Consider the following 18,129-nt stretch of genomic DNA (forward strand, 5'->3'; position numbering starts at 1 on the left):
CACCATCCCAATTAGTACTCTGTGTAAACGACTTCAGTATAGGACGAACATTGAGGACCTTTTAGCCTCATTAGACAATATACTCATACTCAGGCGCGGATCCAAGGGGGACTACAGTCTCCCCCTTGACACTCGGGTATACACTGAATAAAATGTGCTTCAATCCTGCTTTACACTGGATAAAGCTGCAAACTATGGTTTAGCCCCTCCCTTGATCATATCCTGGATTCGCCCCTGCTCATACTTGCTAAGAAATCGGTCTTCGGTGTGCAAAAGGTTGAAATTTTCAGTCATATCATTTCAAACGGAATAACTAAACCCAACCCTGCAAACATTCAAGCCTTTTTGGCACTTACACGTCCGGCTACCGTTAAGCAATTATATCTTTAATTGCTGCCCCCTGTACGGCACTCAGAAGAAAAACACGTAAACTTCATTGGACATGAAATGACATTGGCATATGAAAAAAATTAAACTTCTATTACACAAGAACCGATATTAGAAATGTTTTCAACCGAAAATACTGATTATTTATTAGTGACCGATTCCAGTTCTCTAGCATGCGGTTCAGTGTTGATGCAAAAACGAAAAGTTTCTACCGTTTGGCATTCAATGGTGTATGTTTCACCCCACCACTCCCTCGAGTAAAGACTACCCGTCTAAGAGCAGAAGTTATTTGCTATTTACCACTCCCTTTTAAGTTTCGGAAGTATATATTAGGAGCTCCGTTTACGCTATTAACTGACAACTCAGCGTTATTAACTTAGGGATACTACAAATTTATCTCCTAACCTTTAAGAAGGACAGATTTCATTTTTAACTTTATTTTAAATTAGGTTCAATTAAAAATTCACAAAATTGCATAGCCGCCTTTTATTATGACCACCTCTCGAATTTGGTAGTCAGGAATTCGAGTCAGTCTCGAATTCATCTAGTTGAATCTAAATCAAATTCACTTCAACTTTCGGCTCTTAAGGACACGGACATTGGTGAATTGCAAAGGCATTATAAGTTCTTTTCGAAAATTATTCATGTCTTACAAGTACAGGACACACAAATCTCAGATAAACTACATGGAACAGTACTTTTCCGAATATTTTATATTGCCGTTATTTTTACAAAGATACTCAGACCTTTACTGTGTATCCCGAACCAATTAAAGAACACAATATTTGAAGAATTGCATACGTCTACTGCAATACACCAAGGTTTCCAAGACATGTACTTGTTAATCCGTTCGAAATATTTTATTCCAAAATTAAAACCATGGTTGCACTCCAAAATTCGCTATTGTCTCTATTGCGCCGAATATCGACGAGCATACATGTTGAGACACACCCGCCCATGATCTTATTTCAGGGCTTTTATATCGACGCATATGGTAAATTACCAACAAGTCACGAGGGGAAGTCTCACTTTTATGTTGTGACTTCATATGTCATAATAGAGTGGTTTCCGATGTAACAGCTGATACATTCAGTGAATTTCTTGTGAATGATATCATTATACTCCTGGTACCCCTAAATTTATTTATCGTGACCAATTGTCCGCCCACACCGCCTTAAAAATAAAGAGATGTTTGCAAGCATTGAACATCAATATTAAGTATTGCTTACCAGCAGCACACAGATCAATTGGAAAGGTAGAAGTGAGCATCCAAAGTTAACAGCAAGTCCTCAGGTATCTCATATGGCCATATCCAACTTGCTAGACTGATCACCTTCAAGAGCGACGGCAAGTCTATACCATATCCCATTAACGCAACTTGGCATTTCGGGCTTTCAATTGGTTCTTGGCCTAACCTCTATCTTTCCCATAGATTAAGTACTCAAAATTCCATGCGAAGAACTAGATAATCAAACCAGATTAGCTCAACATCTCGAATTACGTTCATTAGTTAATTATCAACAAACAAAAAGTTTGAAAAAGTGAAAAAGTTGAGTATAGTAACCCCTACTGTTTTTTTACTCCCAACAGTTGGTCTTGATCAAGAGAATTTATACCAAAAAAAGAGAATCCAGTACACTTTTACCTGCCTATCATGGCCCTTATAAAATAATTCAATAGCTAGATGCAAATTCCTTCTTACTGGAAAAAGACCAAATTGAGAAACCAAGAGCGAAACAAAGGTTGAAACTATATCCCACCACCAGAGCAAGAAAACTCACAATTCATCACCAAGTACAAGCAATTCCTTAAATCTTCACGGAATTGGTAAGTCTCACATGCACTGAAACGCTAATAAGCCACAGGAACTTCAAAATCAACTCCATATCTCATTCTTCAAACTACAAATTCCTTCATTTTGAAAAAATAGAGTATGATAGGGAATAAAACACTTAAGATAAACTGTGCTCAATTCACTTTTTCCTCGCCCCTTCTCGTTGGAATTCCCAAACATCTTCCTTCTTGCAATTCCTTCCCCTCCCTCCCCGCAGTTTAGTTCTAACCATATATCAGGTCATACTTTCTCCTGTATTCAGAACACCTGATTCAAACATTCCATAGCTCACCTTTCCTTCCCCACCCTTCTCCACTCTGTTCCCATAATACTGGTGTCTCAACACATTCAGGACATTCAAGATGCCACAATTGCATTGCTCTTGCAATGACTTCCCCTTCCCTCTTTACTACATAGCTCATTTCTCCTATACAACACGTTTCCTCGTTTACCCGTTTCCATCCTCCCGTGCTAATGGCATCTGCATACCAATACTCAAATAGCTGCTATTTTAATGCTCAGTAGACAAAATTACAGTCACTTCAATTTTTCTTGCCAGCATGTAGATTCTGTGACCTTCAGTGTTGCACGGTCAATGCATGTTTACAAACTGCATTCAAGCATTTCACATTATTAAAAGACTGGAGACAAATTTTTAAGCATAATCTCATCATGGTATAGTTTCCTTATAGTTGCTCTTTTAATAGTAATACAAAAATTTACATACCTAAATTAAACGGGCTGTGAACACTCAGTTTCAATTGATTACTTGTTTTCCTGTCCTCATGACACTTGTGCTAATATTGATTAACTAAATAAAGCTTAACGATCCTTTATCCCACCTAATTTAGCACTCCTTCCTTTACACCTTATCCTTCCTTTCGACGACTTCCTGAAGCAGTCTTTGATACCGTTCCTGAGCGGACTAACATCATGTGACATTACGTTACACTCGGGTGATGCAACTTTAATGCAAATTTAATCTCACCCAAGTTATTACATAATCCAGTGGAATTCGTTTCCCACTCCTGGCAATTTGATGCCGTTGTTCCGTTTCCAATAGCACGAGGCAAAACTAATCGCATTTTAGTGGCTCTAGATTTATCGACAAGATATGTTGCTACGAGAGTTGTAAATTCAAGCACATCGGAAAATATTGGAAAATAATTAGAAGCTATTTTACGTTTTGGAGCTTTTCAAAATATTTACCGTGGCCAACATCCCGTCCGCAAATCGCTATATCTTCAGAAATTAGCCGAGACATATAATTTCACACACAAGTATTCACCAGCCTTCAATGACACTAACATCGGCCTCGTAGCGGTAACAAACAAAACTATCCCAAATTCTTTGAAATTCTTCGTCCAAGGAAGTCAAACAGAATGGAAAAAATTGCTACAACATTTAACGTTCGTAATAAATACATATGTGCAAACGGGAACTAAACAGTCAGCTTGTTCTTTTACTTTTTGGCTACGAACGTAGAACGTGTGCAGAGTGCCAAATAGGGACATCCCTTGAAGTGCAAACAGGAAGAGAATCTCTCACGAAAATTAGGGACATAAAGTGAATCTTAAAAGGGCTTTCTAACAGCAGAAGAAAAATTACGTTAGACATCATCAAACATTTTATTCAGTCAAGAAGACTTAATTTTCTTCCCGTTTAAAAGAAAAGGACCACACGCAAGTATTTTCCGACTCTTCCCACGGACCAGCGAAAATTATTTGTAAACTGAATCCGAACTTTTACAGGGTCTAATTACCGAATGTATCTAAAACAATAATGCATATCTCCATGAATCGGATTAAACCATTCTTTGAACAATAAAGAAAAAGCGAGAAAAGAAAATTAGAGTATTTCCCACTAACAGACACTGAACGTGACATCTTGTTCACCGTTCTCCAGCCAGTGGCGGATCCAGAGGAAGGGGCGATTGCCCCCAGAAGAGGAAACTTTTATATATATATATATATATATATATATATATATATATATATATATATATATATATATATAACCCATCCTAGAGTTTGGAACTCTTAAAAGTAGCTCTAAGTAGCACTATTACAACCCACCGCTCCCCCCAGAAGTCTGTCCTGGATCCGCTCTTGTATCCAGGACGCATTTATAACGAACCTTCATTTTTTTCGTTCCAGTACCTTGTAATAATCTTTTACTACATGAAAAAGCGGTCTCAACATACACAAATATCGGAATCCCTTTAAAATCTAAGACCACCAGTTCTCACAATCAGTCAAAAATTTTCCGATACGACCCAGGAGATCGCTGTTCACTATTTGATAAATTATCGTAGACAATATTGTAATGATCCTCACTTTTCGGTATATATTAGTTCTTCAAGCACATAACTATAAAACACGTGCTATTGTTTATAAAAGCAGACGAAACACAGAAGAACCAAGAAGACAAGAAGCCGACGCGGTGAAACCCGAAGATTATCAACTTGCCCAGAAGTTACCTATAAAAAGAGACAATGAGAGGACCAAATCATCAGTTACCACTGATCAATTAATCTCAAACCTACTCTTAACTCGCATTGGATAAAGGAGTATCCTACTACTACTACCACCATATCTCCGGAACAGCATTGGAGGAAGGATATTCCTAGCTACAAGCCATCTCTGGAACTGCTTTGGGCGAAAGAGGTTTTCCGCTCACCGTCTCTTAGTCGCTTCGGACTAAGATTCCTTAATAACCAAACCCTTGAGCTGCTTTGGACGAAAAGGGGTTCCGTACAGGGACGGATTTAGGGGTGCAAAAATGCACATGCACCCCCCTCCTTGTAAATATACACTACTTAAAGTGAGAAGCTAGCAGTGAAAATGGTAACACTTTCCGAAAATTTCTGCTGTCATGTTTCCGTTTGGACTTAAATAAAGGGAAATTTTGCAAAATCAATAGCTTAAGTCAGAGTTTCTCAATCTGTGGTACGCGTACCACTAATGGTTAGGCATGGGTGCGAGACGCGAGAACGCGACAAGTCTCGTCTCGCAAACGAGACGAGAACGCGAGACGAGACTTATAATATTTTGCGAGACGAGACCTGATATCTTTTGCGAGACGAGACTTCAGCAAGTCTCGCGCGAGAAGTCTCGCGAGACTTCTCGCGGTCTCGCATAGTTTACATTTGTGATATTGATATGGTATTCTTTTGCAAGTACCATCATACATATTGAAGAGAAGATAGTTAATAATGTCAGGATCGAGTTTTGTAATAAACATGGGTGTACCGACAGTAGAGCGCCAGCAAAGAGAGTGATGGCAAAAGAGCGACGACCAGGAGAGCGTTAGCCAAAAGATCGACGGGTCAAAAGGCGACGCACAAAGAAAGCGACAGCCAGGAGAGCGACGGTCAAAAAGGGCGTCGTACAGAGATCGATAAACTATGGATCAAATGCTTGAAACGTGGTTATAATTCAAAATCAGTAAAAATGGACCAAAAAATTGCTATAATGAGGTTTTTGATCTTGTTAATTATCAATTTGACATCAAATAAAAAAATGGAGGACCAAATTTGGAAAAAGTAAAATTGGCGAACTGGACTTGGTACATTGGTGCATTTGACTTTGTTGATTACAAACTTACTAATTTGACATTAAAATTTAAAAATTCAAAATGGCGGATCCATATAGCGGACTGCGTCTGAAAAAGTTTGAGATTCGAGAGGGGAAGATACTTTGTCTACTTCAATAGCTAGGACAGAGTCAGTCTACCAGTCATTTATTAATTAAAATATAACTTAATGAAATCATTTTAATTTTTCAGTTAAACAATTGTTCTTCTCCCCCTTATTTTTCGAAAGCTTAGTCCTCAACCATATAGAGTCATTCCACCTGAAAGCGAAAAATCGAGCAAGATGGTCGATTATGTGAATGATAATAACTAGAAATATATATAAAGTTCTAAACCGTGTGGAACAAATAGGCACAGTGGAATACTAACAATATTTTGATTCCAGCAAGAAATATGCTTCCTCCACAAGTGGTGAAAATTTCAATTTGTATTTCGACTTCTGTCCCGGCATGTATTTACGTGGCTGCACGTTCCTTGCTGCTTCACGTTTCTTAACAGCTGTAAAAGTCCACAAAAACATTCTTGTAAACAAAGTCCGGGTGTAAAAAGGAATGCAATCACAAACGAGAGTTGATTTTGTTTGTAGCGATTGCAGACAACACAACAATCTTGATGTAGCGTTGGAGCTTCAAAAGGCTGTAATGGTCACATCTGTTTTGGAGATTGATATGTATTGCTTTCTTTTCTTTCTTTCTTTCTCTCGTTCTTTCTTTCTTTCTTTCTTTCTTCTTCTTCTTCTTCTTTTGAATTTTGGAGCAACAACAACAATATAAAGTGACAACATGAAAACAGATACTTTAGTGAGGCTCAGAAACACAAATTTGAGCGTTTTAGTCATTTCCGATCAGAAGTTAGAGGGGACATAGCTCAACACCCGTTCTCTATGCACTATATACTTTATACCACTAGCACTAATAGGAATTAGAAACACAAAAGATGATTTTTTTTCTATAGAAAGTACAGATGATACTTATTATTCTGTCAAAATTACGTTCCCTTTGACACAACAAATTTTTCAATATTTCCTCCGAAAATATAATTTTGGTTTAATTCATCGACTTGGACTCCAAAAAAGATCCAAATATTTCGTAACCAAAATATGTATTTGCGTCACTACTACGTGGTAAAAAAAAAAGGACTGTCCACATATCTATAGTGCAATTTTGAATTTATTTATTTATTTATTTTCGATAGAGCTCCAAGAAAATGAACATAACTTAAGATTCAACCATGGCCGTATCTTCAACATGAATGGCGTGCATTACAAACCATTCCATTTTCCTTCCTATCACATATTGATAAGTGTTCAAACACTCAAATCTCGAATGCGACCGCACGAAGATTTTGGCATAATTTGTCATTTCCACATGGAATAACTCTATAGGTATTGTCTACATGTTCAGCCGAATCTCCATGGAAGTTATTCCCTTCATCACCTTCGTTTGAATCGTCTAAATTTTTGCCAGCTTTAATTAAAAGGTTTACAGCTTCAGATGACAAATTCTTCATTTTCTTATGAAATGATTTGCCCAAAGAAGAAATGAAAGGATCTGTTGTTGCCAAAAGCCTTCGGAACTTATCATCCATATTTTCAATAAGAAAACAATTTCGAGAGAAATTCTGACAAGCTGACAAGAAGTCAGACGGTTCAGACGATGAATTCGATACAGATTCGGCTGAATGTGTAGACACTTATATGGTTGAGGATGAAGCTTTCGCAAAAGAAGGAGAACAACAACAATTGTTTCGCTGAAAATATCTTCAGTAAATTGTCCACTGATTTCGCGTGTTTATTCTTTATATAACTCTTCCTGTACCATTACCATGCTAAATAAACCCCAAAACTGAATTGAATTCAGGCCTGGTCATACCAAAAGTGAAAATGTTTACTATTTGCCTAAACAAACAGCTAAATTTCCGTATTTTGTTTTGTTTAATCTTGTTTTTGAGGCGAGAGATAGAGACTGGGCGAGACAAAATCAAATCTGTCTTGCCTCGTGACCAGGACTGGTGATATTCAAGAAACAGTTCACATTTGTTTCGAGATAATACATTAACGACATCTCAAGATAGACTAATTTTTCCTCTTGTTGCATCTCGTGAGCATCACTAGTTAATATAAAAACTACTAATACTATAGAATTAAACTCGTTTGGACCCGACACTACTCGAAACTTGAGCAAATATCGAGTCGAATTGGAGATTTTTTGAACCGAGTTCTCGAGTGGATATAAAATATTTTTATTTCAAGTGAAGCCAAATTTAAAGAAAATTTGTTTGAACTTGCTCGTCCCCAACCCTCGAACACAATGGGTCCAGAAAAGGTAAATCAATATTGTGCGTTCGTGCTGTACTTTGCAATAAGGAACAATGCTGTCATAATTATGAACTCCCCAAAGATGTTAATGTTCTACAAAATTCATACCCTAGAAGTGCATGGTTCTCATCGAAACATTCCTTCCCCACAACATCATCACCTGAAATCGTAGAGACAATCGCAGACGAAGGCAAGTCAGTAACTAATAGTTTATTTCTAAACTTTTGGGCTAGCATTTATTTGAACATTTACTATAAATTATGTCTACTAGTGGAAATAAAAAAATACAATTTTCCTTTGTATTATGAAATTTGTATTGATTTTTTTTATGTTTTACTGTTATTTTGGTAGTTTCAAAGTATCTAGTTAACGGGGTAAGTGTTGTGACTTTTCGGCAACACTGATAGTTGCTTAGTTAGCTGTTCTTGTTTCTTGAAATGATTTGGTCAGGTTGTCACAATTACTGATTTCATGATAGGTTTAACAAGGTTAATCAAAATCTAGTTATTTTAGGAGATTTCCTCATGACAAAAGATTCAAGAAGTAAAGATTGTGTTAGTTTTTCTTTGTCACTACTTTCCCAAAATGCAATAAAATAGATTCTTCTATTATCTACACTGTTTTCTTGATTTTCTCTTTGGGGTCGTAAGCCAAGATCTTTGGTCATAAAGTTCTTGAGGAGGGGGAGGCAAATAGGGGAAAAAACCGACACGTTTTGTCTTGTATCTACCCTCCTTCTGATGATGAGACAACATCTTGACAAATCATAAAAGCAAGATAGCAAACACCAGTACAATACATTTTTTTTTATTTATTTCTTTATTGAGGACATACTGTATTTGGAAGCTGTCTTTCGGAAAATTTTGTAGACGGAAACAATGAACTTAGGTAACATTGCATATTCGCGGCTGCGGTTTCCGGTCTTCTGTTATTGCAACCTCGGTAAAAAATATCCTAGTTCAAAAATATACGGCTCACTTTGATTTTTCCTTCAGTGCAGAAATTCGAGGCGTCGGTCAGAGGATACCATATCTTCTCTCTCTCTCTGTTTCTGTCTGTCTCTGACACTCTGACTTCGTTCTTCCTATTTTCAATGCATTATATATATATATATATATATATATATATATATATATATATATATATATATATATATATATATATATATATATATATATATATATATATATATATATATATATATATATATAAGGGAAAAAGACACGTATTTAGTTCCAATGTGATGTAAAGCCTCTGGGTTTAGAACAGATTTGTTCCCCCTGCCCACCAAATTGTTTTCTTACGGTAATTTGTTTTATGAAGGCAGAAAAAGGGCCTATTGGCTTGTTTAAGAAGGAAAATTTTTTAGTCAAAATAAAGCAGTTGTTTCTTTCCGTAAACATAAATTTAGGATAAATGGATTTATGGCTGCAAGACGGATCCTAATTGTACGGAGTGAAGGTATTTACGAGGGTCAATACGAAAGTTTTGAGATGTGAACTCTGGAATGGGTTTATATTTATATATATAAAATAAAGTTTCCCCTTCTGGGGGCGATCGCTCCCCCTAGATCCGCCCCTGCCTTCAATATTGTTCGCGCGTTTATTAATATTTATTTACGTGGCTGTATTTGCCAAAATTTCGTTTGTCAGTTTAATCTGATTTAAACTTAGCTGATCTTTCTCCTTGCGTCGTGTGTGATTGTCAGGGCCGCATTTACACATATCTGAACCCCTAACCAAAGCTCACGCACGTGGATTTCTTACTGTTGTATTTTCTATCCGCTTGTTAAATTGTCCAGACAAGTCGAAAAAGAATAGTGTATGTTTACATATGTGAATTGTATCCATTGTATAACTTCCATTCATGTAAAACTTTGTATGCAAAAGAAATCGTAACAAATTGTAAGAACTTCCTAGTTACTTATTATGCTGATGAACGTATTTCTCTCAAATTGACATTCTTCTTCACACTTCGAGATTTTGGATTTGAGACCCCACAGGTAGTACTATCTCTTTTCCCCGTTTGAGTACTATCTCTTTGATGGCATATAAGCTGAGGACCTCCCAGTTTCATGCAGTTTGGTCTCTAATATAGTCACCCATAACTAATAGATCAACACCCTAACCTTTCAGAGATAAACAGCCTAGTCTGCAATGCTGTCCTATGAGAAGTCACACTCTCAGTTACCATCTACGATAATGTTCTGTTTCACTGGACAAGCAGTGAATCCAGTGGATTTCGCGTCCAATTTCATTCATCGATCTACAGGGACAAGCCGTTGTTAGGTTCATAAGAGCGAAGGCATCTACATCATCAACTGCAAGTTAGTGAGAGAGAAATATGTTATTTGCATACACAAGTTCACTGCACTGTCTTTATTTATTTATTTTATTTATTTGCCTGTTTGCACACAAATGAGAGCATTCTTTCTTTCTTTCTTCTTCACTCTTAAAAGTGTTGAGGTGTGCCTCCGACTTCGAAAAAGTCTTCTTTTTCTTCTTTCTTTCTTCACCATATAAAGGTGTTTTATTTCTTATGCACCCTCCTATTGTTGTGCAACAAATGTTGATAGTAAAAGTTTTTTTTCTATGTTTTTACTTCTGAGTATGTGAGTTTTTCTTGGAAGTAATATATTAGATTTATTTTCCTTGTTTCTTCAATTGGTTATTACATGTTTTCTGTGAGTTTGTTTTTGATTGTGTTTTATTTTTTTTTTCGTTTTGCATATTACTTCCTTGTAAGAATTAATTAGAATTGGGAGTATATCCAAAAGAAGATAGTACGGTATATTATTATTATTTATATTTTTTTATATATCAATTCCTGATTTCACTATATATTGTATGAGTGCTTTTATTCCTTTCCAGTTCTTGGATGCCAAAATACTTTCATACGAGAGAGGTCCATGTCCCAAAGTGGAGTGCAGTTGTTGGAGTAAATTGTTTCGACGTGATTTAAATAGCTCGCATTCAAATATTGAGTGATTCAGAGTACTAATACCTTTGTCACACCAACAATGATAAGTGTCCTTTTTTTATTTGAAATAATTTGGACGGAGTTAGTACAGTGTTAAATAAGTCTTCTTTTAGGCTATAAGTGTTGTGTTTGGTAGTTAAACTCAGCTGATTATTTCCATAAGTTCCCATATATCTTCTTCAGTTGAAGGAATATTACGAGTAATACAAATAAACATCTTAAATATTACTTTTTCTATATAAAGATATCTTCTTCAACATGATTGAATATACTGAGATTTATTTTATTTTATTTTATTTATTTATTTTAAATATTCCTTCTTATATTTCTACCGAATTTTCTGTTTAATTGTTTCTTTGGTTTTTTATAAACTTATGCCATTATGTACAATAAATTGAATCATATACCTAATTGCCTTAAAATTATATGTTGCCATGATATATTTATAGGAAAAGGGACCCATACCTAGAATATTATTTAATTTTGAAAGAGGTTTCTATTTGATTGTAAAAATTGCATTCAAATAGAATATGATCTAGTGTACCTATACCCTTATCGCACCAACAATGGTAAGTATCTTTTTTTAATTTGAAATAACTTGACTGGAGTAAGTGCAGTACCAAAAAGTTTTCTATAATATATTACTATTTCTTTTCGTGACCAACTGTGTATAAAATCTCTGGGTTTATGGGTGTGGTTTCCAATTGTTTCCCAATAAAGGTGTCCTGGACCATATTTGTTATTTTGTTGCCAATGTGATTTTGCAATTGAAAAATGTCGATCAAGAATGTAGAAATAATTTTGATAAGGAATTTTTATATAACTTGGTTTTCCTTCTTTACATGCACTCTATGCAGCGATGTCGATAAGGTCCCCATTTTCTAGGTCTATGTGAGAGCGAAGAAAATAGAAATATATAAAGAATTTTTTCTTTCAGCTTTTGAAATAAATGTTTTATATTTAGAATTAACCAAGTTACGCTTCCATTCCACTGTACAAATGCAAGATACAATTAGGTTTTGTTGTTTGATATATAATAAGGCTTGGCGGATGGCAAAAGCTTCTGCTACAAAAAGAGATAATGATAGAGGTAATTTATATTTCAAAGTTATGTTTTGTGATGGAATGAATATTGCAGCTCCCACTGAAGAATCTGGATATTTAGATGCATCTGTATAAATCAAAACTGTATTAGGTGGTAATTTTTGAATTTGTTCTGTCCAAATGTTTTTGTATATTTTATTTCGTAATTCTGGATTATCTATTTTAAAGAAATTTGGAATATTGGCTTGAATACTGACTAGATTCGTTGTATGCTGCCAAGTAAATCAAGGAATAAGAGGTACTTTATGAATGAAAGGTTTTAGGTATTTTAAACTACTATATGCTTGATATATCCACGGTCGATTATTGAAATATGGTGTGATTTTTTAAAATAAATTTTCCAGATGTTCTAACTTACTAATCATTGAAGAAGTAGTTCTGCTAAATCTTGATAAAATTAATTTTCCAACCGATTTTTGCAATAAGATAATTAGTGGAATTCATTTAGTTTCTTCTAATATTGCTTGTTTTGGCAAAAACTAGGTTGTGGAAAGATAATCTTCAGTAAGTTATAAATGATGTTATCAAATCGTTTATAAAATTGGATTTGATTATGTGGATAGAATACTCCACCATACATAAACTTAGTCATTACACTTTGTTTTAGAATTATTACTAGACTAAAAGGATTGATACCATATTTCTTAGTTGCTATGCACTGAAAAAGATCGCTTCCTGTGAAAGATAATTGAGATGTTGATTCCAATTTAATTTTTTGTCCAAAAATAAACCTAAATATTTAATATAAGATTCATTCGATAATTGAATATTTTGAATATTAATCTTAGTTATAGGTATGGATTTTTTCCGTGAAAAGATTATAAACTTGTTTTTTTTTTTTAAATTTATTTTTAATCCATTTTGATTGGTCCAGTTAACTAATGATAGAAGGGAGAGTATTCTCGAGTACTCATACAGGTGTCAAAATTACAAAATAATTACATATATGCTATTAAAAAATTTACAGATAAAGTAATACATACATAACTATAGCTTCTATAAGATTACACATTCATAACATAATTAACAAAAACATTTATACATTGTCTTCAAAAAACTCATTTACCAAGTAGCAACATTTATCTACTAAGAACTTGTGAAGATCACATTTAAACTATGATTTGTTTTGCTTTAGAAAGTCAGGTAACTTATTGAAAATTTTTGTACAGTTAATATATACGCTTTTTTGAAGAAAAACGAGAAATTTTGGGGGATAACACGCAAATTATTAACGAATCGAGTATTGCATTTATGGACGCTACTGTTTTCAATAAATAAGTATTTGTTACTTACAGTAGACAAGATAATTTTATATAGATGCACACAAGTAATGGTAATATTTTTTGTCCTCGAAAGATGGACTTACAAGAAGTCTTTGGTGAGAATGCAAACACAACCCTTAGTGCTTTCTTTTGTCTTTTGTAAGTTAAACGTGCTAATACATTCAGTAGAATAACCCCAAAAATAATAAAGTAAGTTATTAAAGAATGGAATTTTGCATAGTACACTGAAACTAAAGCCTCTGTTGTGGCATTACCTTTTAGTCTACGGAGGCCGAAACAAATACTATTTTTTTTTTTTGTTGAATTGAGAAATATGCTCGTTCCAAGTTAGTTTCGAACTAATGGTGACACCAAGAAATTTAGTTGAAATAGAAAAGTAGACTCTTTTGTTATTTACCATTACGTAAGGAATAAATTTATTTTGAAGAGAATAAAAATTTAACAAGGACGTTTTATCGTTGTTTAAAACTAATTTATTGCTACTTAACCAGTTATTTAATCGTGAAAACGCAGTGTTTAGATTATATTCAATATCATGCCGTGAGTTACCTATAATAATAACATTAGTGTCATCAGCAAATAAAACCCATTTATTAGGCAACATTTCATGTGTCAAATCATTAATGTAAATAAGAAAAAGCAATGGACCAAGCACTGATCCTTGAGGTACACCAGTTAGTATTGTACCTTTATAACTACTAAACTTATGCATTTTGCCATTATTTCCGTTCGTAATTTTAACTATTTGATACCTATTCTTCAAGTAAGACTCGATCCATTTATTGGCAATTCCTCTTATACCACAAAAGCATATTTTTTTAAGTAAGAGATCATAATTTTCAGTGTCAAATGCTTTAGTAAGATCAACAAAGAGTCCAATTGCCCATTTTTATTATTTGTCGCATGCATATCAGTACTAAGAAAATCGAAAATTAAAGAATCAGTAAATTTGCCAGTTAAAAGTACATAAATATTCAATGAAAGACTATTAAACTCAGATATAAAACATACTTCTGTGTCTAGCAATTCATTTTTGCAAAATGACTAAGATTATCAATACGAGACTTGTAAAGTACATATATCCTTATGACACTGGATATTGTAGTGTTTAAGCTCTAGCTTCATTGCTGTAACAGTGTCAAGTCGTCAATACCTTTGGGATGTCATTGAACTTCAGATTCGAGTTCATCGACCTCTCCGCGGAATTTACGGTAAGTAAGTGACTTGTATCTGAAGATATGATATACCATTCATCCAGCCACCTATCAAGATCTCATTATTTCTGTTCCAAACCACATTGCTTCTGTCTTGTGACCCAAAGATAGGCATATTAGATATTAAGTAGGTTGTCTGGTCAGTATATAGACCTATTCGTATATAATCTCGCAGAGTTGAGCTCTTGCTCAATGTTTAGCGTTGAAAGTCAAAAAGTCACATGTTGACATTATTAAAGTAGTTGACAAATTCCTCTACCAAAAGGTCCACCGGTTTGAAAAAATGTGAGCAGGGTCCAGATGTTTTGGTGAATTTTCATATACAGGGTTTTTATAAAGTATGGACGGATATAATTCGCTTATAATTTACATAAAAATGCTCATATTGAAATCAAATAAAGTGCAAACGGTAGCGGAAGGATTAAATTTTTACCTGTAATCTGCACCAGCTCAGTTCATTCACCGCCACACCTCCAACTGGGCGCCATTTACGTCCACACATTCGCGTAGGCGGCGCTGGAATCCACTCACAGCGTTCCGCCGTGTTTGATCCGAAATGCCAGCCACAGACGCCCTGATTTTGTCCTTTAAGTTCTCCAAACCACTTGGCTTCTTTGCAGAAACTACTGTTTTCACATGACCCCAAAGCCAGAAGTCGCAGGGCGTAAGGTCGGTTGATCTTGGCGGCCAAGCGGTCGGGCCACCGCGGCCAATCCATCGGTTAGGGAATTTCTCGTCAAGGAACTGTCTCACCTTGATTGCATAGTGAGGAGGTGCCCCGTCCTGTTGGAACACGATGTCGTTCTGGATTCCACGTGCCTCCAGTTCCGGAATGAGGTATTTCTGCAACATATCCAGGTACGAATCTCCATTCACGGTCTCCTGAAAGGAGAACGTCGCCATGTTTCAACTGCTTGAGCATGGCGTCACAGAAGATGAACCGGATGTCCAAATCTTCATCATGCAGATCCTGGACTATCTTGATTTTGTAACCTTTGGCCTTGATCGTCTTCTTGGCTACCTTAAACACGGTTGTCTGTGGAATTCCGAGTTCCATGGACCGTCTAGGAATCGACTTCTGTGGGCTGTTGATGATGCTTTCCCTTACCCTGCTCACTGTTGCAGGCGATGTTGGCGGCCTCCCACTTCGAGGACGGTCCAGGACGCTTCCTGTCTCCAACAACTTAGCATGCCACTTTCGGATTGCACTCTCAGTCGGTGCCGGCTTTTTGAACTCTTTGGTGAACTTTCGACACACCAGAATTGGTGATTTTAGCTCTGCGTACCACAGAACACATTGCGCTTTCTCTTTCACCGACGCCATCTTTGATACGGTAAAAAAATAGTCTTCTCAGAGAAGTTTTTCATTTATTTATTTCTTTAAAAGACACACACACCAATACAGCTTACAACTTACTTTTAACAGTCAACATTGAAACAACAATGAAAACAACAATGGATGGAATTTGGTAAGAAACTGACCCTTGGCCTCCCTCTCCCTCTGTCAACGTGTTCAGAGTTGCCGCTTATGTAACAGTGTTGCCAACTAAAAATTTAATCTTTCCGCTACCGTTTGCACTTTATTTGATTTCATTATGAGCATTTTTATGAAAATTATAAGCAAAGTAAATCTGTCCAGACTTTATGAAAACCCTGTACGTTATTAGTTGTCAACATTTTAGTGTTATTTTACTTAAGAGAAGCCCGTTTTGGTTAAGAAACGTTTTTGTTCTATGCAGTTGCTTAATAATAATAATAATAATAATAATAATAATAATAATAATAATAATAATAATAATAATAATAATAATAATAACCCAGATAGCAAAAATGACTCGCAACAAACTTGCAGCAGATTTGCAATTCAAGTCTGGCAAACTTGCAGCAGACTTGTGATGCAAGTTTGATGCAAGTTTAATGCAAACTTCCTAGTTGACGCTCTTCAAACTTGCAGCACGCCTGCAGTGTAAGTGTATGGTAACTTTGCAAAGCAAGTTTCTGCAAGGGATGTAGTTGCACAGCAAACCTACTGCAAGTGCACAGCAAGTCGGCAGCAAGTTAGTGCAGGTTTGACGCAAGTCTATGCAAGGACACCACTTGCACTGCAAGTCTACAGCAAGTTTGTAGTAAGTCTTCTGCAAGTATATACTTGCATTGCAAGTCTAGAGCAGGTCTTCAGCAAGTGAATGTAGTAAGTCTTCTGCAGGTATACACTTGCATTGCATTGCATGGCTTTTACAAACCGAATATTTACTGTATACAAACAATCACACAGTATATTTTTCTCAACAACTCTGTCAAACAATACACGTTTAAAATATATATTATCTCAACATACTGGATGCTTACGTAATTATCTTAATTATCCACTTCTTTCAACGCTTCACACACTTTGCACCTACTACAAATGGCGGCCTGGCGGGAATATTTCTAACATTAGACTTTTGGCCACCTGTTGGTAGAAACTAGAACTGACACACTTGCTACAAAGTTGCAGCAAGCCTCCGAGGCAAGTAAAATCTAGCAAGTGAAAATCAAATTACAACATTTGCGGGTAACTCTTTCAAAACGCCTGAGCAGGTGTACAGTGCACGGAAAGTCTAGAAAGTTAAAATCAAATATAGTGAAAGACTTGCTGCAAACCAACATGCTATTAGGGTAATAATAATATGTAAAATTTGGTCTCTTTTGACATGTGTCCTTAGTTACACCAAGATGGCTATATTCTGAGATGTGCAAAGGCCAAGGGCTTCTACTGGTGGATTTTCTAATACATTGAGCCACTGGGACTGCTGCATCGTATGAAATAAGATTGGCAAAATTGCGTCATGAGTTTTGTGTAACACTCTGAAATAAATGCTGAAAATCAAACTTCTTTATGTTTATGCACGTCCCATATTATTGCTCCAGGTGAAGTTTGGGTGGGAGGTGCTTGAGCAAGCGACATACAATTCTGATCTGACACCTTCAGATCATGTTTCTTGCCCGATGAAGGAATACTTGGTCGACCAACATTTCAACTCCGATGACGAAATCAAATTAGTTGTGTATGGATAGTTATACTTTCCGAACACTGACTCTTTTCAACAGAGTATTCTGAAAATTGTGTCAGGACCAGACGCAGCTCTTCAGGGTAGACAGGGTAGGCTAAGCCTACGCTGATTTACTTGAATAATTTATGAATTAAATTTTTAACAATTTCAGACCCAAAATTCACCCCTTGGCAAAAAATTTGAAATTTACATATTGTGTTCACTATGTAGCTGAGTATTGTTGCACGGAACCCTATGGTTATGACATCACACGATGTTCTTGTTTATGGACAAATTGATTCAATGATAAAAAATCTTATCCTTTAGAGGACGAATGGCTCAGGGGTGAGCGAGCAGTTTAAACCTCCATCGCTCCGCTCCTAAT

The sequence above is a fragment of the Thermobia domestica genome, chromosome 12 (genome assembly GCF_964235325.1).
Source record: "Thermobia domestica chromosome 12, izTheDome1.hap1.1, whole genome shotgun sequence".
NCBI classification, from domain to species: Eukaryota; Metazoa; Arthropoda; class Insecta; order Zygentoma; family Lepismatidae; genus Thermobia; species Thermobia domestica.